Here is a 24,566-nt window from a genome sequence, read left to right on the forward strand (position 1 = left end):
GTGAATTCAGTTTTCCCTTTCCACTATAAAATTTTTTACAAAACAAATCGTTTATATAAATGAGGTTGTAGGAAGAATGTGAGCCACTTTAAGAAAGTAAATTGTTTCTAGAAACTTTAACCAGCCTCCCAGGTGCAATGTTGTGAACTAAAAATCAGGGCACCAGGTTTGACAGAGGACATTTTTGCCCCAGCTGTTGAGTTTACATTTAAAAAAAATCTGAAATAATGGAAATAATTTTTTTTTGTTTTTTTTTTGGATTTGTTTTTTTCGAGACAGGGTTTCTCTGTATAGCCCTGGCTGTCCTGGAACTCACTCTGTAGACCAGGCTGGCCTTGAACTCAGAAATCTGCCTGCCTCTGCCTCCCAGAGTGCTGGGATTACAGACATGCGCCACCACCACCCGCCTGGAAATAATTTAATAAATTACTCAAAGGAAAATATTAACAAACAAAATGTATAATTTAGTATAAATAGTTCCCTATCATTATCAGCTGAGAACTTGTACTTGAACTCAGATCTCAGAGAATCCTGGTGTCAGTTATCGAGACTGGAATGTAGGCACCCCAGTGGGCCTACCCTTCATTTCCTTAGGAATTTTAATTACGAAAGATCTGCTTCCCCAATCCATCACCACTCCTGCAAGCCAAGCATGTGTTTCTGCATGAAGTGAAACATCCCAACCCTAATAGGAGGGTTGAGGTGTGCCCTCCACCTCAAGAAAGATTCATTCAAGTCCTGACTCTGCCTACATGTAGGACCTACCATGCACATAGGGGCATGGTAGAAGTTCTGACCTTTCACCTTCTGGAGTAGATATCATCCAATGGATCTTTATGAGAAAAAAAAGCAGGGAACCACAGAGAGGAGGCTAGGTGACCACACAGGTAAGACTGAATGGGTTCAGGAGACTGAGAAGCCAGAGGGTGAGCTACCTCCCTGGAACCTCCAGAACAACCTTGGCTCTGCTCAAAGCTTGGTTTTGCATTTTCTCCAGACTTTTGAATCCATAAGTTTTCTTAAACACTCAGCTTCTGGTCACTCATTATAGAATCTCTAGACAACTTACTAACAGAAACAATCAAATCCCTTGTTCTTTTCCTTCAGAAATATTTTCTCATAGATCACAGGCTAAGGTTTCGTGAGTGTGACATTTATGGGCTTAACTCAGGATTTTGAACATCAGGGCATAAGCCTGACTCTCCTGATGTTGACCTTTAATTTCCAATGGCTTTTTCTATAAAATCTTACTTACAAAAAGGCCTTTTGGCCACACAGCTTGTTAGCTACCGATTGACACACTAAATATTGAATCAAGGTAGTGTTTATCTTAGATTTTTTTTTCCTTTTGGCATCTTTAAATCTGTACCCAAGGCACGTGACTCACCCACATCCCTAGTCCCACCCCAGACTCCCTAAGATTTTCCCACTATGTCCAAACTGAATTGTTCTTCTTTGGTCCAGCCTCCCTCTCATGCTGTTGACCTCTGAGTGAGAATGCTTGGTCTCCAGTGGGTGACAACTCAGTGCACCTGTGAGTTTAATAACAAAGCCAGTTCTTCCAGTAGAGAATTGAAGAAAGTGCCCATGAAAGCTGTTCCTAACCAGATGCCGACAGACCCCCCCTGAAACACTTCCCTCCAAGATAAGAGTAGTGGCTGTGCTAGTTAGTATCCACATCCTTTGACTTTCTCCTGCGGTCCCTATGCAACCTAAGCCACGCCCACACCCTTAGGGTGCCATATTAGAGACATTGCAAAAGAGATGGTCACTAGTTAGAGCACAATCATCCCACACTAGCCGCTCTCACCATGAACACATTTGCTCCTAACTTTATCTTTCAAATGAATTTGGCCTTGAGATTGGGGAAGGGGGCTGAGTATCTTTTTTAAACAGAATTTAATACAAGAATCTGCTTACTAGCCCACCCCTCTCCTCATGGTTTTGGTTTTATTCAATAAAATCTCTCATGGTTCTGTTGGAGTAGGATCAAAGGAGCTCTGAGCCACTGAGTTCAAATTATCAGAAAATCTGGATCTGGTGCAATCGAGCTGGGAGTCTATTTGTGTCTCAAGCAGACTACCCCTCCCATACACTTATTGTGTTTTCTTCATCTGTAACTGAAGTAACAATCTCTGCCCGCCTCCCCCACAGTGTTTATGAGTCAGGAGGGTAGTAAGTGCTAAAATAACTTGTTAATAAAGTCAGCTCTTCCCCAAACCCTATGGATGTACATGCATAAAGAGGTCACAGATTTGTAATCACAAATCACCAGTTGATGGTGACAGGGGATAAATTATAGTTCGCTCAAACAGTAAGAGATTTTGTTTTCATTCAAACAATAATTGATTTGGAGAGGGGAAGAGAGGCAGAGATGGTTCTATTTTTAAAATAGCACATGCACACATAGCTATAATCTTTGTAACTTTGGGAACATGCCAGAAGCTATAAAGTTAAGGCAAGTGGCAGTAGAAGAGATGGATGCCTAGGAAGGGAATTCACATTATATAATTTTTAAGTGTTGGGCTAAGGTTAGTATGACATGACTTTGGGATTTTTAACACAAATAACCAAAACCCTAAAGGGAGTGGAATACTATGTAAGCACCAGGTCTCGTCATGTATCAGAGGATATGTCCACACTCGTTAAGGCAGGAATGTTTTTGGTAGTATTGAGGATTCAGCCAGGTGGTCATGCAAGCTAGACAAGTACTCGGCCATTGAGCTATATCCCTGGTCTTCTTTTCGCTTTTCATTTTGAGAAAGGGAATCATTAGTGCATCCAGGTTGGTCTTGAACTTACTCTGTAGCCCACACAGCCTTTAATCTTGTGATCCTTCCTCCTTAGCCTCCAGAGTAGGAGTATCTGGACTTACAAGGGTGTACCACCCAAATGGAAGCATTCTTATCTGCTAAGTCTGTACACACACACACACACACACACACACACATTTTTTAAACATCTAGAAGAACTAACCGATTACGAATGTATATACTAGCAAGTCTGAGCAATGACCCACCGCCCAGTCTGCTGTGGCATCGAACCCTTTCAGAGGTCCACACTACCTCTGTGCCAGCAAATCTATCCATCCTTTATCTCTCATCCATTCATCTTATAAACACTTAAGGAGTTTCCACCATGTGTTTTGCACAGCCCTTGGTTTCAGAAAGACCAACAAGAAATTCAGAGTCTTCTGTGCTGCTAATAAGGTGAAAGATTTAGAGACATTGCATCTCCGTCCAAAAGACCACTTAATTATGTCCCAAATTATATTGTCTGTTATATTCTTGGCATGTGCTATGGTCTATGTCTATGTGAGTAGTCAAAATGTCATACATGGCCACTGTTAATTGAAACCACTGGGAATGGATCAAGAAGGAAATGGGACATGGCTCAGGAGGTGTGGCATCTGAAAGGTGGAAGGGAGGGAAACTTTACTTCTGGCAGTTACAACCTGTGAGGCAATATGAATGGGGAAGCTAGAAACAAGGCTCGCTCCACTAGAATTTGTATCCTCAGATTCCCTGATGCACAGGCACACACTGTGCATTATGGTCTGAGAAGGAACAGCCAGCTCACACAGATGGGCCAGCCTGGCCATGCTGTGAGAAGTATTGGAGCACTTTACAGCCCCTAACCCATGCCTGCCCGAGGAACATGGTGTCCCCAGGAGCAAATGCAAGTTCCAATGTGGGAGTTTGGGCATGGTTGAAATAGTGAATCTTAAAGACAATGTACAGAGGGAGCTGAGATCCTCTGGGATTCCGTTCCCACTGTGGACAGCAAGCCAAGCAATGAGTCCCCTGCTTTCCACGGAAGTCACAGAACACAAATACAAACCCTGCATTTTGTTGTTGTTGTTGCTGCCACTGCTGCTGTTTACCTAGGATTGGATTGATATGTGAAAAGAATTTAACTTTCAGCAAGAAAGTTGTTTCAGAATCTTGAAAAAAGATCTAATTCTCAGAATATGAAAAAAGAGAAAGAATTCCCAGGATTTTTAAGAATTCTCTCTAGAGGGGGAAAAAAAGATACTTTCATATCATCATCTTCTCTTCAAAATTATATAAGGTTTTATATTCCTTTTCTCACATAAAATATAGTCCATGCACATTTAATGACAGTTTAATTATGTAAAGAAGCAAAAATGTATCCCTAACCTTTACTTGGAAGGGTTGCTTGGAAGCAAACACACTTTACTACCACATCAGCTCTTGATGATCAACTTGACACACCCAAGAAGAAGGATCCTCAACTGAGGAATTATCTCCATCACATTGGCCTGTGAAGGTGTCTGGGGACATCTTCTTGATTGCTAATTGATGCTTGAGGACCCAGCACATCGTGAGCAGTGCCCTCCAGAGCAGGTGGTCCTATGAGGTATAAAAACAGTAGCTAAACATGAACCTGGGAACAAAGCAATAACCAGCATTGCCCCATGGCCTCTGCTTTAGTGCCTGCCTCCGGGCTCCCGCCCTGTGCTCCCACCCTGGCTTCCCTCGGTGATGGCTCTAACCTGCCTCCGGGCTCCCGCCCTGTGCTCCTGCCCTGGCTTCCCTCCCTTGGTGATGGCTCTAACCTGTAAGCCAAATTCCTTCCTCTGCAAGTTGCTTTCTCTCACGGTGTTGCATTATATCAACGGGAACCCAAAGTAGAACTCCAACATTTGGGAATATGTATGCATTGATTTTGTACTTTTTGTATAACTTTGTAACTTCTATTTTTATTTAAAAAATACAAAGATCGTCTTGTGTTACCACACACTCCAAGAGGGAGTCACTGAAAGGTTTCTCACACACACATAAAATTTTGACCTCAAAATTGGCAATTTGTATCATTCCTTTTTTATATATACAAAATGTTGTAATAAGTGTCTTTATGTATAGAGCCGGCTGCGTTTAGAGTAATCCCCCAGTGCATTCATAAAACTAAAATTCTTAAACAGTATGGATAGCTTTTAAGGTCACTCAGATCTTCTCTGGTTGATTCCTACTTTTTATTACTTAATATATGCAAAAGTATACGATTTTAGGATTAGAAAGAATTAGAGATCCTATTGAATGAAAGTAACTTCTTCTATTTTAATAGGTTTTTATTAATTAATAAATATTCCCCATGTTTAAGAAAAATCTCCATGAAATTAGTTCATAGGGAGAGAGGAATGGCTGGACTAGCTTCTTCCCTCACTCCTTGACTACTCTTTGCAAGCCCATGTTCTGCTGTCTCACGGGCAGTGTTATGTCTCCTTCTTCTTCTCAGAGGCCATCCCAGCCTCTCCGATTCTAGGATTTATGGAGGGGAATTCCACTGCACATTTCCTAGCGCAGCATCCAAGGGCTCATCCTGAGGCTTCTGCATCCTTGCCCAAGGCTTTGGAAAGTACAATTTTGCAACAACAAAATATTGATGGTGTTTTTCTGGTCCGAGAGACCTGTGCTTTCCGCATTGTCTTCCCTTGGATGCAATCACTGTCCCTTGTTCTGTAGCCACAGTAGGGCTGCGCCTCATTCCTCCCAGAGTTACTGTAGTCACTCTCCAGTGAGAGCCCAGCCTCTTCCTCTCTCTTCTGCTTGGCACTGTTTGGCTGCAGGCCCCCTGCTCTCTCATTAGGCTACCCATCCAGGCACCCACAGCTCCTAGCTGCTTTCCCTTCCAGTCTTTCTTACATGGTGTGATGAAATCAAGTCTCCCTACAGCAAAACTTATAACTTTTCATAACACCACTCAAACAACTACACCAAGTCGTTGACACCTACATGGGCACAAAGGTCTAATATTTTTTCAGTTGTTGAAGAAAAAGAAAAAAATGTGGTTATAAATGAATAAGCCCCCCCCCAAAAAAAATAGCCTTTAATCCCAGCACTTGGGAGGAAGAGGCAGGCAGATTTCTGAGTTCGAGGCCGGTCTGGTTTACAGAGTGAGTTCCAGGACAGCCAGGGCTACACAGAGAAACCCCCCCAAAATAAAATAAATAAATGAATAAGACGCACCATGAAACACCATGGGATCAGTAAGATGAGGTCTTCTTCTTTAGCACTAAAATAGACGTAAGGAAAGTTAAATATTTTAAGGAATTCCCTGAGGGCTCCTTGGAAGAGGTCAGGTAGTTTTCCATGCACGTTCTATCTCATTCCTATCTCAATCTCTCAGAATTGTCAAGACACAAGTCAGACTCTAGAACTGAAGCAAAGAAAGGACTTTCCATTTGTGTCTACTCGACCTTCTCAAAAAAATCCTCCAAATGCTAAGCTATGCAGACAGGAAAAAAAGAGGAATTTGAACTCCCAGGACTGTAGCAGATTTCCCACAGAATACCACATAGAACCTCTTGGGCGCCAGGGAACTCTGTTTCCTCCTGCTTCAAGAAATTTTGTTCTCGAAGAAAAGCCAGGCTAGGACCCTCGCGACTTGCAGAGCAGAGCAGGGTGCCCACATCCTCGAGTGAGTCACTGGGACCCTGCCTTCTCCTCCCACAACCTCTGGACGCTGCTGTGTGTTTGTGAAGCAGATGCCTGCCTGGTCCCAGCGCCTCTGCTGTTTCTTACCCTAAATCCTGTCTTCCACCGTTGTGCACAGTCTCGTCTGCTTGCAGTACACACGCAGCTATTCTCGGAACTGTGGGTGCCATCATCTCACAGTTCAAAAACCCCAAATAAGACACAGGTGGTGGGATTTTCCCAGGAAATTAAAAGAAGGAAACATCTGAATCTGGCTACCCAGAGGCCAGACCGGAAGTGGGCGGGGACTAACATTGCTTCTCCAATGGAAAACGCAGATGATGATGAGCCCGTGCAAGGATTGTGGGTGACTATGTGTGTGCACAGACATGCAAGCACGCACACACGCATGCACATGTGCCTCACATGCCTCAGCACACTTGTGAAAATCAGAGGGTAACTTTCAGGAATCAGTTGTCTCCTTCTTCTGTAAGGTCTGGGGATCAAACTCAGGTCGCCATGCTTGTGTGGCAAATGCTTTTACCCACCAACGCCAAACATTCTTCCACTTAAAATTCCTTCTTAGTTCATTCCCTATCGTCTATCTGAAGGAAGGAAACAGGAGCCCTGTGCCCCGGGAAGCAGGGACTTAGATGAGGTTCAGGCTCCAGTAGCAATTCAGTGAACATTGCCAGCAAGGGACGCTTAGCATTCTTCTCCACAGCCCACAAATGGGAGCTGAAATATTCGATATGATATGAAAACTTCTAAGACCGAGAGTTGAAACTATGAAAACAATATGTCTCGCTAGCAGCTCATATTCTGCTCAGAGAGCACCAGAGTTTGTGGCTGATTCTTAAAGATCAAAGCAAAACTAACAGATTGAAATCTTAGAAAACACTAGTTCAAAATATGTCATGTGCATATATTTTTGGCCCCCAAGTATACTCTTTCTCCTGACAGTTTATTTTTAGGACATCTCCAACCTCATTCAGAACTACCTTCACTCAACGGGACCGACATCAGGAATGAAGATCTCTAGAGGTGAGAGTCCCCCTCCCCACCAGAGCAAGGACAGTACAAATGCTGAGTCCCCAACATGGTCTCCAGATGTCTTACCCCAGCCAGCAGTCAGGGCTCTGCCCCCTCTGGCAGCTCTCCTCTGCAACTTTATCCACCACCCCTCCACCCACCCCCACCCGCTGATCCAAGTAGACTGACTGCTATTTCCTCTCTTCTCCACCTCACGTGCCCAGCCAGGTCTCGCTGGGTCCTTGTGGCCTAAGTCAGCTCCAGCAATAACAACTGATCATACCCGCCCTTCTACATGTTGGATTTCTTCCTAGCTCCAAGGTGTAGCTCCAGTTCCTTGCCTTTAAGCCTTAGGGCATTTCTTCTATAATATTCCAGAATCAAACGTCATTGTCACTACCCTCCTGAGCATATGTAATTCTCTGTCTCTCTCTCCTCTCTCTGTCTCTCTCTTCCTCTCTCTTCCTCCATCCCTCTCCCTCTCTGTCTCTCCCCCTCTCCCTGTCTGTCTCTGTCTCTGTCTCTCTGCCTCTCCTCCTCCCTGTCTGCCTCTGTGCTCTCTCTCTCTCTCTCTCTCTCTCTCTCTCTCTCTCTCTCTCTCTCTCTCCCTCTATTTTGCCCATGAATAGCTTAGCTGGGATTGTCTCTTACTAACATAGTTCTACTTCTACATCTTTCCCTTCCAACCACATCCACAATTCCTAGACCATCTCAGACATTCAATAACCATTGTTCCTGTTTTACTAAGTAAAAATATCATTCCAAGTTCCTGAATCTTGACAACGATACAGCTTACTGACCCCAGATGCCAGCACTTCGCCTATGTTGCTGACATCTCCTCAGGTTGATGGATTTGGAGCACTGCTGGAGCACTGCTGGAGCACTGCTGGAGCACTGTTCATCCAGAAATGTCTCAGTCAACCTGGGCATGTTTTACCTCCATTCCCCTCTGACAGATTTGCTCACCTTCATTCCATCCTGTCACTCTCTGGTGGCATCCTGATGATAGCTGTGTATCCTCTCTATTCGTTACTTCTCCAAATCCCACCTTTTCTAACCTCAACCTGGCACAGCTCCCCATCCATGTGACCACAGTGTCTCATTTGCCTCAGCCATAAGTTACTCAGTAGCCAGGGCATGGCTTCCAGGTTTGTTTCTATTCAACCTTCACCCAATTGCCACTTCCCACACCTCAGATGGTGCTGCCCTTATGTCCTTGAGGACTTATCTTCCAGGACACATGGAACCACTGTCTCCCATCACAGATGAATGATGGGAGAGATTCATCTAAGTCACGATGGAAAACCAAGCTGAGGTTGAAAACTCAAGGAGAAATTCTCATTGGCCGTGTTATCAACCAGCAAGGATGCCAACTGTTTCAGTCTGCTTAGAGCTTGGCGGTGATCAGTTATTAATGAGTACCATGACCACACAATCAGCATCCGAACTGAAACACGCAGGAAAAAGAGTTGTCCATAGGTCATCTGGAGCCCAAGGCTTGACCTGTGCGGCCATCTGCCTTTCGACAGGCTTACATAGTGGGTTCTGACAACAGAAGTTAACTGCAGCCTTGGGTGATTGAACTCCTTCTGCTCTGCTTGCTTATGTGGTTGCAGCACAGGGTTCCTAGCACAGAGCCTGTTCCACAGTGGACATTAGAGCTCCCGGGGAGACGCATCACCCGCTTCAGAACTGCAGTCTTTGAGATGAGGTATGACTGGTCAGCTTCTCTTCCTCTCCTCTCTCCTCTCCTCTCTCTTCCTCTGTCTATCCCCTTTCTCTCATGTCTTCCATCCTGATTCTGTCCTTTCTCCGAACTCTAACCTTCCCACTGTCCCTCTCCTCTATCCCCACTCCCAACCCCAACTCCCCCACCACACTCACACAAGCAGCAATAGCCCTTTTATTGTTTCTGGCAGCTCAAAAGAACTTGGATTGTTGTCAAAAGAAAGGCTTTTGCCTGAAGGAACCAATGAACTTGAGATAGCTCTCAGGTACAATGCCTTGAGAGAGATTGGGGGTGGGGGGACAACACATGAGACCCCAAACCAAGTCTCACGTCCCTGGGCTGTGTTTAGCACATGCCTTCCATAGTGAAAAAATGACTCCTGGAAATAGTTATTTCAGATGGGAAAGAGGAAGTAAGACCACAATCATAGCTCCTGAAAGGTAGAATAGGATGATTCACAGCTGAATAACTCAAGAAAATCTAATAGAATGGAGAAAGCCCTCAATAACTTCTGATTAGTGACTAAACATAGCTATGAATTACTCAGTCTGAAAACTCTGTCCCCTGTGAAGGCTCCAGTTAAGAGTTTATCAAAGGGAGGAAGAAAAGAGAGAGAGAGAGAGAGAGAGAGAGAGAGAGAGAGAGAGAGAGCAAGAGAGAGAGAGAGCAAGAGGAAAATGATGTGGCCATCTGCAGAAAGACGTCATTAAACTATGACATCACCCCAAGGAGGCAATGAATAGTGAGGAATTCCCTTGATCAGAAACAGAAAATTATACATTGTCAAGAATCCAAGCAACAGAAGAAATTTCCTTGAGTGGGGTCTAGGGAAGGGGCACAGAATTTTCCCTATACTCGGGAATCACTTTTTCCACAGTTCCACAGGCTTTGCTCAGTCATTCCCGTACTCAACAATATTCCAGAGGCAGGATGGGATACAGACAGGGCTAAGGTGATCCCCACTGAGCCTCCATATGCATGGTGAAGATACAGGAGATGGTGCATTAGTTCAGCGAGCTCCAGAATAGGAAAGTCTCAGAACCAGGTCTAAGCCAAGGCTCTGAGTCTTCACTGCACATCCTCGACATGCCGGTCCCTATGATAGGTTCTAGAGATACTGCTGCAGGCTTAAAGGGGACATGATTCTGATATCAATGAGCCCTGTGCTAGAAAAGACTCAGATCTCTGAAGCTGCCACACCCTTAGATTCACTGGGAGATTTGATCTGCCCAACGTGTGAAGTGAGAAGTCTCCTGGAGACCAGACATTAAGGTCCTGCAAATGGAGAAAGCTCTGCAATGTACTGTGCTTCTCATTATGCCTGACTCAGTGTATAAATCTGCAGTGTCTCCGAGGTACGTATTGCCTTTATTTACCTTTCTGAAAATGGAATACAGATTACTGCTCTAGATCCTAGTTTTGGTGGTCTTCCATATCATTTTTTTTCATTTTCTTGTGGGTCACTTCAAATTATTGTTGAAATAGAGCAACTTATGACAATTACTGAGATGGTAATATAAGAAACCACTCCCAGGAACCCAACATTCCCATGAGTGCTGGGATAGGTAAGTCCAGCTTTAACCAAGATAGATGAGTTTCAGCATGACACCACCTTCATGTGCAGCAGAGCTCCAGCAAGTGACTACTTACATCAGTGGGTGCAGAACATTCTCTGTAGAACAGAATCCTCAGAAACAGAGGGCCCCTACTCCTCCTCAATTAGTCCCGCTTCCGTAGAAGTCAAGCAACGAGCCTCAGAAGACTCTGGAGCATCAAACGTCAGGCCACTTGTAGATTTCCCTTGGGGGAAGGGGGAAAGAAAAGCACTATTTTATTACAAAGTTTTGCTTCATTCACATTTTGTTCCTTCTTAGCAGCCCCATTCACAGTACACAGCAGAGATCCCAAGCACCCCAGGCTCTGATGGGACTGGACACATCTCAGAGAGCCCCAAGGGGGTTTCAAGTCTATCTCCTGATATTGACTGATTTATAAATTAAAACAGAGCTTTCAAAATGCATTATGTACTCCTTGGTGACAATTATGTTAACATAAATCTTAAATGCTACAACAAAGAAATTCTTCCCAGGAAGCTTTATGAGAAGAAGGACATCATTTTACAGTTTTGATATCCCAAACATCTGGCTTCATCAAAAATAGCTGGATTATCACATTTGCTTCTGGATTCAATTTGTTGTAGTATCACATGTCAGTCAAGCTCTGGAAAAGCTCCTTCATGTACTCACAGCAGAAAGAGAGGATGGAGAAAGCAAGAGATGTCTTGGCATTGTCATGAAAATAACTTTATCACGTGGATCTTCCAAATGAACCTTGAGGACTTGAAGGGATCCCATATATCATCCCATGTGATGGAAAGTGCACCTCAGACTATCATCTTCTGCTCTGGGCGCAACTGCTTATCTGTTCTGAATTGTTTCCTAGGAATACTCTACATATATATGTGTGTCTGTGTCTGTGTGTGTGTGTGTGTGTGTGTGTGTGTGTGTGTGTGTGTGTACTTAGTATGAATGTACAGATTTAAGTTTAAGTTTCTAAGGTCAAATGGCATCAAACTGTGCATTTCCCTTGGTTCCTCTATTTTACAAGTTAGGGCAAATTCTAAGTTTTGCTTTTTTGTAGCTGCCTCCATTTCCACTGATCCATTGAGTCTTACTGAATGAATACAAGCACACACACACACACACACACACAGTGTCTATGTGTGTGTGTGTGTGTGTGTGTGTGTGTGTGTGTGCCTTGTGTGATGACAATGGGTCAGAGGGGTTACAGAATAGCTACATCAGTGTCATTTCCTGATAGGAGGCATGGAGTGGTCACACAAAATAAGAGTAGATGCTAAGTAGCTAAAAACAGCTTTCTCCATCTTCTGGTTGCCTAACAAAGCACACAGCTGAAATTGCCTAGCTCTGAGAAACAGCTAAGCTTCGCCTTAGATGCCTGTCATTCCACGGCAGGGCTTATTACTAAACATGCCTTAGGATCGGGGGTCCTGTGCACAGAGCTGTTTACAAACAGAATCCCCTTGCATCAACGTTGTGTTGACATGAGGGGAGAGCTAGATCCTGCTTCTGAAGCTACTTCCTGCAGCACAAAGATGTCAAATGGGTAATCCTGTTGCCCTACAATTTCCCTGATTTAGAAACTAAGGGAGAACCCAGCTCATACAGTCAGCTAGGTTTACAGTGGATCCTTCAGATACTCAACTCTGCACAAATCAGCAGTGGCAGACATGAAGACGAGGCACTATGCTGTCATCCTTAGCAGCCTAGGGACTTCCTTTCATCCCTTCAGAACCTCAACTCAAGTAAATGGCAGCAAAGAATGTCAGGCCAAGCCAGTATGGAACAGGGTTTAGGTTTTATTGAAGATATTGTAATACAGATTTGAAGCACAAGAATTAAGAGAAAGAATAGCACTTTGGAAAAAAGTAAGAACCAGCCAAGACCATAACCATGGGCTTCTCTAAGCCAGAGTCCCACATCACTGTCTTTACAACTGTCATGTATAGGGTTTTAGTTCTAAAGCTATTATCTTCAAAGACTTGCCAAGAAACCCAAGTGATATTGTGATTGTTCCCAAGAGGCACTGCATAGGATTGAGGGTTTGTTGATGGAGAAGGAAGGTATTGTTTAAGCTAACTCTTGAGATATCGCTAGGACTTGGTTAGGCAAACAGAACAGAATGAAAGGCTGAGCATCTGGATGGACAGCTTGTGGGCTGAGAAGATCAATAAATGGTTGGTTAGAAGCCAGGAACAGAAGAGTAACTGAGAGAGCTGGAAGATAGTCAAGGTAGGGAAGAAGGACTGTGAATGCTGACACCCTGGGTGTTCAGGCAAAGGCTATGGGAAGCTCTGTGGGGCTGAATCTGGCATATGATTGGCCTTAGAAGAGAGACAGGGGGCATAATAACCAGATAGAACCTGACCTATGATAATAACAGCATCAGAGGCAAGAAATAATATAGAGTATGATAGTAATGTAGACACAGCTGAGAGGCGCCATGACTAGTGACAGGAGAAGGAACGAGGTAGTCCCGGAAGACTGAACTCCCAGCCTGCATGAGATACAGTTACATTTTTGTAACTGGGAAAAGCAAAGGAAGGATTTGTTTGTAAAAAAAAAAAAAAGGTTGAACGTAAACAATTTGTTTTCCTATAGAGATAAAAAGATAGACATTGGGTGTAAAGAGGAAATTGAACCTGGCAGTCTAGTGAGTCTGATGCTGTCCATACATGGATGAATCAACTACCTAAGGCAGGAATAAACATTTGAAGTAGGTGAGAAGACCAAAGGAGAAAATCAAGAACGTTCTTAGGGTCCACTTACACTAGGTAAGGAAAATACCTATGTACCCTTTATATCTTCCATGAAAGACTTAGAACTATTTTAAAACAGTTCTTTCTCACAAAATATCAAGGACTCTGATCCAAAAATAAACTTATTTTTGCAGATAAAGAACTCCCAATCCAAGGGACTGATTTATCCAAGGTCACACAGCATCTACGTAGAAAAACTGAAATGGTATGAGTGACCATTGGGGACTAGTATTGCCTTAGCATCTGAGATGCTGTCCCATGCAGCACATGGCACAGTGGTGTGACAGAGGTCTGGGAACAAGCTACAGACTCCCGTTGTGTCTGCTGTACCAGCCAGCAGTGTCGGGCCCAACCTTATAATCAGCTCAGGGGCTCAAACCACATCTTGCTCACTGTCTTGTCACTGTCCCAATTGCCTCTCCTTCCTGTTTCCACTACCAGTTATTACAGAGCAGAAAAATCACAGATCACCCCTTCTTCCGCATATACACATGATCTCAGACCTCTTGAAAGGACCTTGAGGATTCATATAATATTAGAGGAAAAAGCCTACAGACACTGGGGTTGAGAGGTTGAGAGGAACCCAGTGACTTGCCCCCTGCCCCTGATTGCAAGTTTATTGATTCCAGACCCAAATTTCAGTCTCTTGTTTCCTCCCATCACGTCAAACTACTAGCATTAAGATGCTTATATCTAATAGGTACTCTCCAGTACCAAATTTTTCCAAGTGTATGATCTGCTGGCCTGCATTCCTTTCCCCCTGGAGTGGTGTTCCTTCCAAAAAGAGCCCATGGTTTAGTAAGCTTTTGACATATTACAATCTATCCTCTATGATAAGTAACACTCTGAGTGTGTGTATGTGTGTGTGTGTGTGTGTGTCTGTGTCTGTGTATGTAGGTGTATTGTAATGTTCATGCATGTGTGCATGTTCATGCATACATATGTGCAGGGACATGGACAGGCCAGAGGTCAGTTTTTAGTTGTTTTTCTTAATCTCTCTCCACCCTGTCTTTGAGACAGTCATTGAATCTGGAAGGCACTGATTTGTCAGGAGTAGCTGAGCAGCAAGCTCCAGGGACCCTGTCTCAGCCTCCCCAGTGCTGGCATTACAGGCATCTGGCACCATGGCTAGCTTTTTGCCTAGGTGTTGGGAATCAAATCTGAGTTGTCAAGTTTTCACATCACCAACTGAACCATCTCCCCAGCTCCAAGGCAATGCAGTTACCCCATGAAAAGAAAGAACTCTACCAAATTCTCTCCAAAGCATTTTCCAAATTCACTTGACCAAAGGACTCTCACTTCTACCCCATTGCTTTGTTAGCTACTAACATGTCACAAATTTCCAAAGGTTGTGCTCTGGAAAATATAAACCTCGTTAGCAAGAATTCCTTTTTTCTATCCCAATCAAAATGTTCCCATGGAGTGGTCTTCCTTGCAGGGACCTAGTAGGGAATCCATGAGACTCGAGGGAAGGAAAGAAAAGGAGTAAAGAGAGGTATGTGCACGGCCAGCAGCAAAGAGAGAGGTGGCCACACGGTCCTCTGGAACCCTGATCTTAAGCTAAAGACACTCGACTCCATCCACAGGTTCTCATGTGCTCAGCTAATGTGAGAGTTTCCTTCTGCTATCTGTTAGCAAAGATCTATGTCAGGTCTTTTCACGTCTGCTGTGGGTTTTCACCTTCCTGATCTAAAAACCTCGGGACTCAAAAGTCCTATGGAGACCTCTGAAAAACGCTTTCTAATGAACGTCCTTACCTGACTCCTCATCCTCTGTCATTTTCCTTACAAGATGCTGCCCTGTTGATCTTCTTAAGCCAACACTGTATTTGCTTTCACAGAAAGGACATGTTCAAAACTCTGCAACAACCAAGTTCCCTCACTGATGCCCTAACAGTGCAGCACAATACACTCCATTCTCCCCCAGCAAGTTCCTCATCATCTTGGGCTCCCTTCTGCTGACACCCTAGCCACCCACGCAGCATGACTGCTGAGCTCTGCAGGTCTGCGGCCTCAGCCTCTCCAGTTTTTTCTGGTTCTTACCTCCCAGCCTCCACCTGCAGCCCTGAGGTGGAACAGGTGCTTCACCTATTCCTACGCTCCTACGTTTGCATGTCTTGCTCTTTAACGGGGTCTTACATTTCTTGACCCATACTAAGCCCGGGAAGGGAAAACATCATGCTTCTCAAGTATACTTAGAAAGTATCCAGAAATCTCTCTTGGTGGACAAAAGAAAGGGTCCTTGTTAGTCTCATGAATGTAAGCTAAGCAGGCAACTTTAATGCCTACAACACTGTAAGTCAAAAACTAGGAACACTAACCTCGTTTGAGAAGGCAAAATAGGTCTTTATAGTTAAATTGACCTTACTCTTTGAAAATAGTAAGGAAAAATTATTCTGTCTCCTCTTAGAGGACCCAGGGAATTCCACTAATTTCCCTAAAGACAGAGAAGAGCTTTTTGCCACTTCTCCACCAGCTTCTTGTCTTGTTCCAGGGGGAGGGGAGGGTCTAGACAGGGTGTGTCAGATGATGTGTCTCTAAACAGCCCAAAGAGGCTGGTCAACAAAATTCGTCCCAAGAAGACTCTCCTTCTTGGCAACCACTATTTCCTTCCTTCATTCTTTTAATTGTATCACTATCATTTTGTAATCAGCATATTAATATACAAGTATAGATTCTTTTTAACAACAACTACAAAACAAACAAACAAACCAATCCTGGTACTTGCGTCATCTGCAGTCCAATGCAGGTGTTTTACTCACAGTGTGTGCTGACCTATGTCTGAAGGAGGCTGCTAAAACAAATAGTGGTCTCCTGGACACTGGGTGGAAATTTCCTATTCATTGACTGGAGCAAAGCCTGATATATTTTTTAAAAAGCATTCTGGGTAATTCTGATGGATACTGGAGCTTAAAAGCCAGATGAAAGTCTGGCCTACTTTTAAAAAGAAAAAGAAAAACATTTAGGGTTAATTGTAAAGCAGTTGTGCTTGGGAATGGGAGCCGGGATTATCCAATAAATCGTTTGACACACAAGCAGGACCTGAGTTCAATATTCAATATTCAAGATCCATATAAAAAACCAGTCATGTCCACTGCTGTGCACTTGTAATCTCAGTGCTGAGGAGTTGGAGACACAGTAAAGAGATAGCTTCTCCTGGGGCTCATGGACCAGCCAGCCTCATCTGCTTGGTGAGCTCCAGGCCAGTGAAAGAAGCTATCTCAAAACAAAAACAAAAACAAAAAAGCAAAAGCAAAAGGCTCTGAAAAAAGGACACCTAAGGTTAACCTCTGGCATCCACATGCATGCACACACATGAATATGCATTTGTATACACACACACACACACACAATCATTATGCCTACTTGTAATAAAAGACTCAATGCATAGTAAAGACATACGGAGAATAAGCAGTTGACAAAATTTGTATAATGCAGTGAGAAAGGTGCAGCTTCAAATTCTGCGTAAGGTACTTCCACACCATGTGCCTGACTTTTTCTAAGAGTCATATGTCCAAAAGCAAAACAGGAGATGTCCCCACCCTGCCATACTAAATGGTCTCTATGTGAAGACTTAAATTAACCTCAATGCACAATAGCACTAATTAATTGTTAGCAATACTTACTAAATATGAGTGAAATTTGAAAGCATATGAGACTCTATGTGAAGTACTTGAATTAACCTCAAAGCGCAACAGCACTAATTAATTGTAAGCAATACTTACTAAATAGGAGTGAAATTTGAAAGCAGATCAAATACTTCCTGGAAAGTATCAAGCCTTCCCCAATTTGCCTTTCTGCTGCTATGATAAAGCAATGGCCAAAAGCAGCTTGGGGAGGAAGGGTTTGCTGAGCTTATAGTTCAGGGCCATCCCTAAGGAATGGCAAGGCAAGAACTCAAGGCAGAAACCTGGAGGCAGCACTGATCTGAGGAAGGACTGCTGCTCTCTGCCTGGTTTCCTCTCCATGGCCTGCTCATCCTGCTTCTTTATACAACGTAGGACTGGCCACCCACCCAATGCTGGCACCACCCACAGTGTTCTGGGCCCCCTCATGTCAATAACAAATCAAGAAAATTCTGCACAGACATTCTTCTAAGACACTGTAATGGAAACTTTTTTTTTCCGGCTTAGGTTCCTCCTTCCCAGATGACCGGCTAATCTCTGTCAACCTGATACAAGCCGTCAGGGTTTTGTTTGTGTTTACAATTGTATAAACATCAAACAAAAGCCAGAGCAAACCAATCTGGAAAGAGAGGAAGTGGTGGGGAAACTGAGTCTCTGATGGGCATAAGGCAGCTTAATCTATTCAGCCACAGATGCCCTGGTGTGGGCAAATTTGAGCTTTGGAATCTGACGTCTTCCATGCCAGTGTGTACTAGCTTATGCCAGTGTGTACTAGCTTATGCCAGTGTGTACTAGCTTATATGCAGAGAAATCTGGCATAAACACACACAGCATAGTGATTTTGTCCAGCTTCTATTATTCATGGGGTTAAATGAATAATACCAGTTCTAATGATGGTACTCCAGTGAGTACCAGTTCTAATGTCACCACAGTGTTAACCTTGTCTTCAAGTGAGTAAGCCATTGTGATTCTTTATCTTAACGACCATTGGAATCTCCCAGAAGATGAACTGCAGGCCTTCCCATGAGACAATGTCCAGGAGAAGTTTACTGAGGAAAATCCTACCTTAGATGGGCATTGCCATCCCATAAATGGGTGTCCCAGACTGAGTCAAAAAAGAAAAATGGCCAGGCAGTGGTGGCACACCCCTTTAATCCCAGCACTCGGGAGGCAGAAACAAGCAGATTTCTGAGTTCGAGGCCAGCCTGGTCTACAGAGTGAGTTCCAGGACAGCCAGGGCTACAGAGAGAAACCCTGTCTCAAAAAAAACAAACAGAAAGGAAGGAAGGAAGGAAGGGAGGGAGGGAGGGAGGGAGGGAGGGAGGGAGGGAGGGAGGGAGGGAGGGAAGGAGGAAGGAAGGAAGGAAGGAAGGAAGGAAGGAAGGAAGGAAGGAAGGAAGGAAGGAAGGAAGGAAGGAAGGAAGGAAGGAAGGGAGAGAGTATGGCATCTACCTCTCCTGTTTCCTGACTGTGAACCCTGTGACTGCCTGGCTCCTGCACACAGCTGAGCCACACTCCCCGCCATGCCTGCTTTGCCTGCCTCCTGCCATGATGGTTCATATCCACTAACCATGAGCAAAAATCAGCCCTTTAAGATATTTTTCTTGGGCATTTGGTCACAGAAATGAGATGAGTAATTAATACAGCAATTTAGTAAATGGTCAAATGATATCCTTTAAAAGTAACTGCTACTGCATTTTGGTTGAAATCCAACTTTTCTGCATTTATAAACCCTCCAGGCTAAGGCAATTTAATCAATGGGCCTACACCAGCAAGCCTTCTCTGCATAAGTATTAAGATATTTAAATAATAAACCCAGGTTACAAGTAGAAGGCTGTTCAATTCCAGACACTTCCTCACTTGTGATGAATTCAAACAGAGCCCCATCATCTGTCACATTTCAACAATGCTCTTAATTGAATTCGATTTCACTAATCATTTGATTTTTACCAATAAATTGACTGAACTTGCACTAATAAATTTATTTTAGCCTTATGGTTGCTTATGAGATATAAGTACTAGCAAGATACAAGCACTATAATACCTGCTTTCATATTTATACATTTCAAAAATATTTAAAAATGGTTGTACAAGTCTCACTGTTAAAAGTTACAATCGTATCTGTATGAGCGTTTACCTGCATATGTGTGTGTGTGTGTGTGTGTGTGTGTGTGTGTGTGTGTGTACCAGATGAGTCCTTCTGCCCACAGAGGCCAGCATAGAGCATGGGAATCCCCAGAACAGGGGTTACATATGCTTAAGAGCTGCCATATGGCTGTTGATAACTGAACTTATGTCCACGATACAACCATCTATCCAGCCATTTATCCATTAATACATGTATTGATAGCACATTAATAACTGATCACCAGAGAAGCTGAATTGTTTTTCAGATTCACACAGTATTCGTGTAGTGATGGCAGCAGACAGTCCTAACAAAATATTTCTCAAGAACCGCGTCTACCCCTCTGTCGACCTGTGAGAAGGCTCTGTCTCTCGTCCTTTATTAAAACATAATTTTAATATTTTTAGAATATAATAATTTTAATAATTATAACCTATTCATGAAGACACTGGGATCATTCTTCAATTTTTATAATTTATAAGAAATAGAATTTGAACCCAGAGCTCCCAACAGCACACTCAATCATTTCCAATCATTTCCACATGACCTGGCTCCTGATCTGGCAGCACAAGCAATTAACAGACATTGAATTCTTTTCTGTTCTCAGAAACAGAATTGAGAGGATTTCATCACTCCCCTCTAAGAAATTTCCCAAGTGAGAACTGTGGTAGGCATATAAAAAGCCTATTTTAAGGAACCAGTTAAGAACTCATTTATGGGTTTTGCTAAAAGTGATTTGTAGAGACCACCTAAGTTATGTATGGTCCTTTCTCAACTGGATGATCCTGACAAAAATTAGAAAAAAAATCCTTGGAATTCCAATAAATAAGATCTGAGCTACACATATGTAACAGCTATGCAGCTGTGTCTTCATGGGGGACTCCTAAAGCGGATTCTGCCTCTGACTACATTGCCTGCCTTTGGATCCCTTTCCCCTAACATCAGTAGAAGATTCAGATGCGCCTAGTCTAGCTGCAACTTGATATGCCAAGGCTGCTTGATATCCATATGAGGCCTCCCCTTTCCAGAGGAGAAGGGAAGGAGGGGTAGCTGGGTCGGAGGAGAAGAGACTGGAAGGACTGGGAAGAAAGGAGGGGGAGAGAAAGCTTTGATCCAGATGCAAATGAATAACTATAACTATATATATAGTTATAGTTATAGTTATAGTTATAGTTATATAGTTATAGTTATATATATAGTTATAGTTATACACATACATACATACATACATACATACATACATACATACACACATACATGAAGATCTGAGCTACCTGGACAATCTGACACTGGAGCTTGCATTTTAAGAAGAGGACTATTTAGCTGAGGCACAGGAAGAAAGGAATCTCTTCAGAGAGAAGCGCATCTGACTCAAGGTTTTACCATGAAATGGCTCTGGGTATGGGTGCTGGTTCCAGACAGTGATTAGCAGAGCCAAACTGGAAAATGTAGAGATTTTGTAATGTTCTTTATAGATTTGAACATTATGTTTTTACATCTACTTATTTGTTGTGTGCATGCATGTGTCTATGTGTGCGCATATGTGAACCAGAACACATGTGTGGTGGTCAGAGACAACCTGAGAGTCAGTTCTTTCCTTTCACTATAGAGGGCCCACAAGGAACTAATGCCAGTGGTCTGGTTTGGCAACAAGCAGCTTCCCCTGCAGAGCCATCCTGCCAGTCCATGAAAGAACACTTTAAATGCAAAGAAGAAAAATGGTTGTACAAGTCTCACTGTTAAAAGTTTGCGATGTTAAAATCTGAATTGTGACCTATTCACCCTGGGTCTGCTACACTCTCAACCATGACATTGGGATTATCTGTCTTTATAGCTAAAATAATGTAAATAATGGCTGTTTAAATAATAGTTGTCATGCGACAAGATTTTTATCTTATCAAATATCCACTGGAGTGCTTGAATACCTGCAATGAATGTTTATCTGTAATCTTTAAAGTTTCTGCTTCACATAGCTATTAAGTAAAATAATAATATTCAATTTTAAAATACAATTGTTACAATGATGTTATCAGAGACACATAATCATTTTGAAATAAAAATAACTCACAGCTATTATTATATCACAATACTTTCCTTCAGATAAGAAAGAGCCAAAGATAGAATCACAGTGTTAGTACTTATTGCCTTGGAGGAGAAATGTATTCTTAATTACACTTAAAAAAAAAAAAAAGAGCAGTTCTATCTAGGGCACAGAGGAACTGAGCAAACTCTAGGGATGTTTCCCACATGCTGCCTGCACTCCCGTGAGAGTTTAACCTGCGGTGCTGTCAGTGTGGGTCCCCACCGAGGTGCACAGCACTTCTTCTACTGGAGGATATCTCGGCTACTCCAGATTCAGACAATGATGAACAAAGCTGCCGTGAAGATTCACGTGTGGCTTTGTGGGGCCACAGTCTTTCAATTTATTTAAGCAAATATTAGAGTGTATACATGCTACAACCTACGGTGAAGTTATATGTAACTTTACAGGAATCTGCCTGCGCGTGCGCGCGCGCGTGTGTGTGTGTGTGTGTGTGTGTGTGTGTGTGTGTGTGTGTGTATGTGTGTGTGTCTGTGTCCATGTGTGTTTCTGTGTCTGTGTCTGTGTCTGTATGTGTTTCTCTGTGTGTGTGTGTGTATGTGTTTGTGTGTGTGTCTGTGTGTGTTTCTGTGTTTGTTTCTGTGTCTGTGTGTGTGTGTGTGTGTGTGTGTGTGTGTGTGTATGTGTGTGTGTGTGTTTCTCTGTGTCTGTATGTGTCCGTGTGTGTATGTTTGCATGTATGTGTGTGTGTGTCTGTGTCCATGTGTGTTTCTGTGTCTGTGTCTGTGTCTGTGTCTGTGTCTATATGTGTTTCTCTCTGTGTGTGTGTATGTGTTTGTGTGTGTGTCTGTGTCTGTTTCTGTGTTTGTTTCTGTGTCTGGGTGTGTGTGTTTCTCTGTGTGTGTGTTTCTGTGTGTGTGTGTGTGTGTGTGTGTGTGTGTGTGTGTTTCTCTGTGTCTGTATGTGTGCATGTGTGCGTGTGTGTGTGTGTGTGTGTGTGTGTGTGTGTGTGTGTGTGTGTGTGTCACATTAACCTAACTTGCAATTCCTTCATGGTCTGTGCAATTGGACACCTTCTCACCTGCTCACCTACCCTCCATCTCTCTTGAAGTATGCTTCAAGTATTTCATCCTTTCTTAAGCAACTGTCTGTTTGCTTCACAGCTGAATATTCTTTTCTTTGTGTCTCTTATAAAATGTCTTTTGCAAATATTTTTCCCTAATCTGTGGCTGATGTCCCCATTTATCTTGACATTGTCTTTAACCAGAAGGAAGTTATTAATTTCAATGATGCATAGTTTATCAACTATCTCCTTCATGTAGTTTCAATTGTACAGTGTGGCCTGGGACACTACTTGAGTTAACTTCTGTGAAGGTTGGCAGTGGTTGTCTAGCCTCCTTGTGTCTCTCTGCTGCATGGCTCTTACTCCTGTGTCCAAGACTCTCTGAATGTATCTGCGGTGGTCTGTTTAGAGCTCTCCATGCTATTACACACAACTATTCATCTGTTCTTTGCTAGTACTGTAGCTTTATAAAGAACCCTGAAGTCATGTGGTACCACCTCTTCAACTGTATTCCTTTATCAATACAGTCAGCTATGCTGGCTATTTTGACTCTCCATATAAACATTATTTTAATGAAGCAGAATATGTCGACCTTGAACAGGATCCTCCTGCCTCAGCCTTCCTATTGCCAGGATTCAGGTATGCACCACCACACACTCCACAGAAGCTTCACCATCAGTTTATTGTTGTCCACAAAATAACTTGCTAGGGCCTGCGCTGGGAATTAGAATTTTTTTAACTTGGAAAGGCAATTCTGTAAAAAGGATACATCATAATTCAACCAAGGATAGCAAACAGTAATCTGTATTTCTCTTCAATTTCCCCTCATGCTATTTTTACATTATTATCACCTTCTTAATCTTAAAGCTACATTATCCACACATTCTAAGATTAGAAAAGTGTCTGATACACTAGTCAGAATGGCCAAGATTAAAAATTCAGGAGACAGCAGGTGTTGGAGAGGGTGTGGAGAAAGAGGAACAATCCTCCACTGCTGGTGGGGTTGCAAATTGGTACAACCACTCTGGAAATCAGTCTGGCGGCTCCTCCGAAAACTGGGCACCTCACTTCCAGAAGATCCTGCTATACCACTCCTGGGCATATACCCAGAGGATTCCCCACCATGTAATAAGGATACATGCTCTACTATGTTCATAGCAGCCCTATTTATAATTGCCAGATGCTGGAAAGAACCCAGGTATCCCTCAACAGAAGAGTGGATGCAAAAAATGTGGTATATCTACACAATGGAGTACTATTCAGCCATTAGAAACAATGAATTCATGAAATTCTTAGGCAAATGGATGGAGCTAGAGAACATCATACTAAGTGAGGTAACCCAGACTCAAAAGGTGAATCATGGTATGCACTCACTAATAAGTGGATATTAACCTAGGAAACTGGAATACCCAAAACATAATCCACACATCAAATGAGGTACAAGAAGAAAGGAGGAGTGGTTCTGGAAAGACTCAGTGAAGCAGTATTCGGCAAAACCAGAACGGGGAAGTGGGAAGGGGTGGGTGGGAGGACAGGGGAAGAGAAGGGGGCTTACAGGACTTTCGGGGAGTGGGGGACTAGAAAAGGGGAAATCATTTGAAATGTAAATAAATTATATCGAATAAAAAAAAAAAATTGAACCCACACACCTATGGCCACTTGATCCTCGACAAAGAGGCTGAAAACATCCAATGGAAAAAAGATAGCCTTTTCAACAAATGGTGCTGGTTCAACTGGAGGTCAGCATGCAGAAGAATGCGAATCGATCCATCCTTGTCTCCTTGTACTAAGCTCAAATCCAAATGGATCAAGGACCTCCACATAAAGCCAGACACTCTGAAGCTAATAGAAAAGAAACTGGGGAAGACCCTTGAGGACATCGGTACAGGGAGAAAGTTTCTGAACAGAACACCAATAGCGTATGCTCTAAGAGCAAGAATTGACAAATGGGACCTCATAAGGTTACAGAGTTTCTGTAAGGCAAAGGACACCATCAAGAGGACAGATCGGCAACCAACAAATTGGGAAAAGATCTTCACCAATCCTACATCAGATAGAGGGCTAATATCCAATATATATAAAGAACTCAAGAAGTTAGACTCCAGAAAACCGAACAACCCTATTAAAAAATGGGGTACAGAGTTAAACAAAGAATTCTCACCTGAAGAACTTCGG

General features: G+C 43.1%; 1 protein-coding gene across 2 annotated transcripts in view; it reads right to left on the reverse strand.

Moving 5' to 3' along the window:
- Window positions 1-24,566, reverse strand: part of Ddr2 (discoidin domain receptor tyrosine kinase 2) — a 132,562-nt gene that overhangs the window by 99,455 nt on the left and 8,541 nt on the right. For both annotated transcript variants that reach the window (XM_052200502.1, XM_052200503.1), the window contains exon 2: window positions 10,849-10,998. The gene's annotated coding sequence lies outside the window, so the exon portion shown is untranslated. The remainder of the gene's footprint in view (window positions 1-10,848; window positions 10,999-24,566) is intronic.

The sequence above is a fragment of the Apodemus sylvaticus genome, chromosome 12, assembly GCF_947179515.1.
Source record: "Apodemus sylvaticus chromosome 12, mApoSyl1.1, whole genome shotgun sequence".
NCBI classification, from domain to species: Eukaryota; Metazoa; Chordata; class Mammalia; order Rodentia; family Muridae; genus Apodemus; species Apodemus sylvaticus.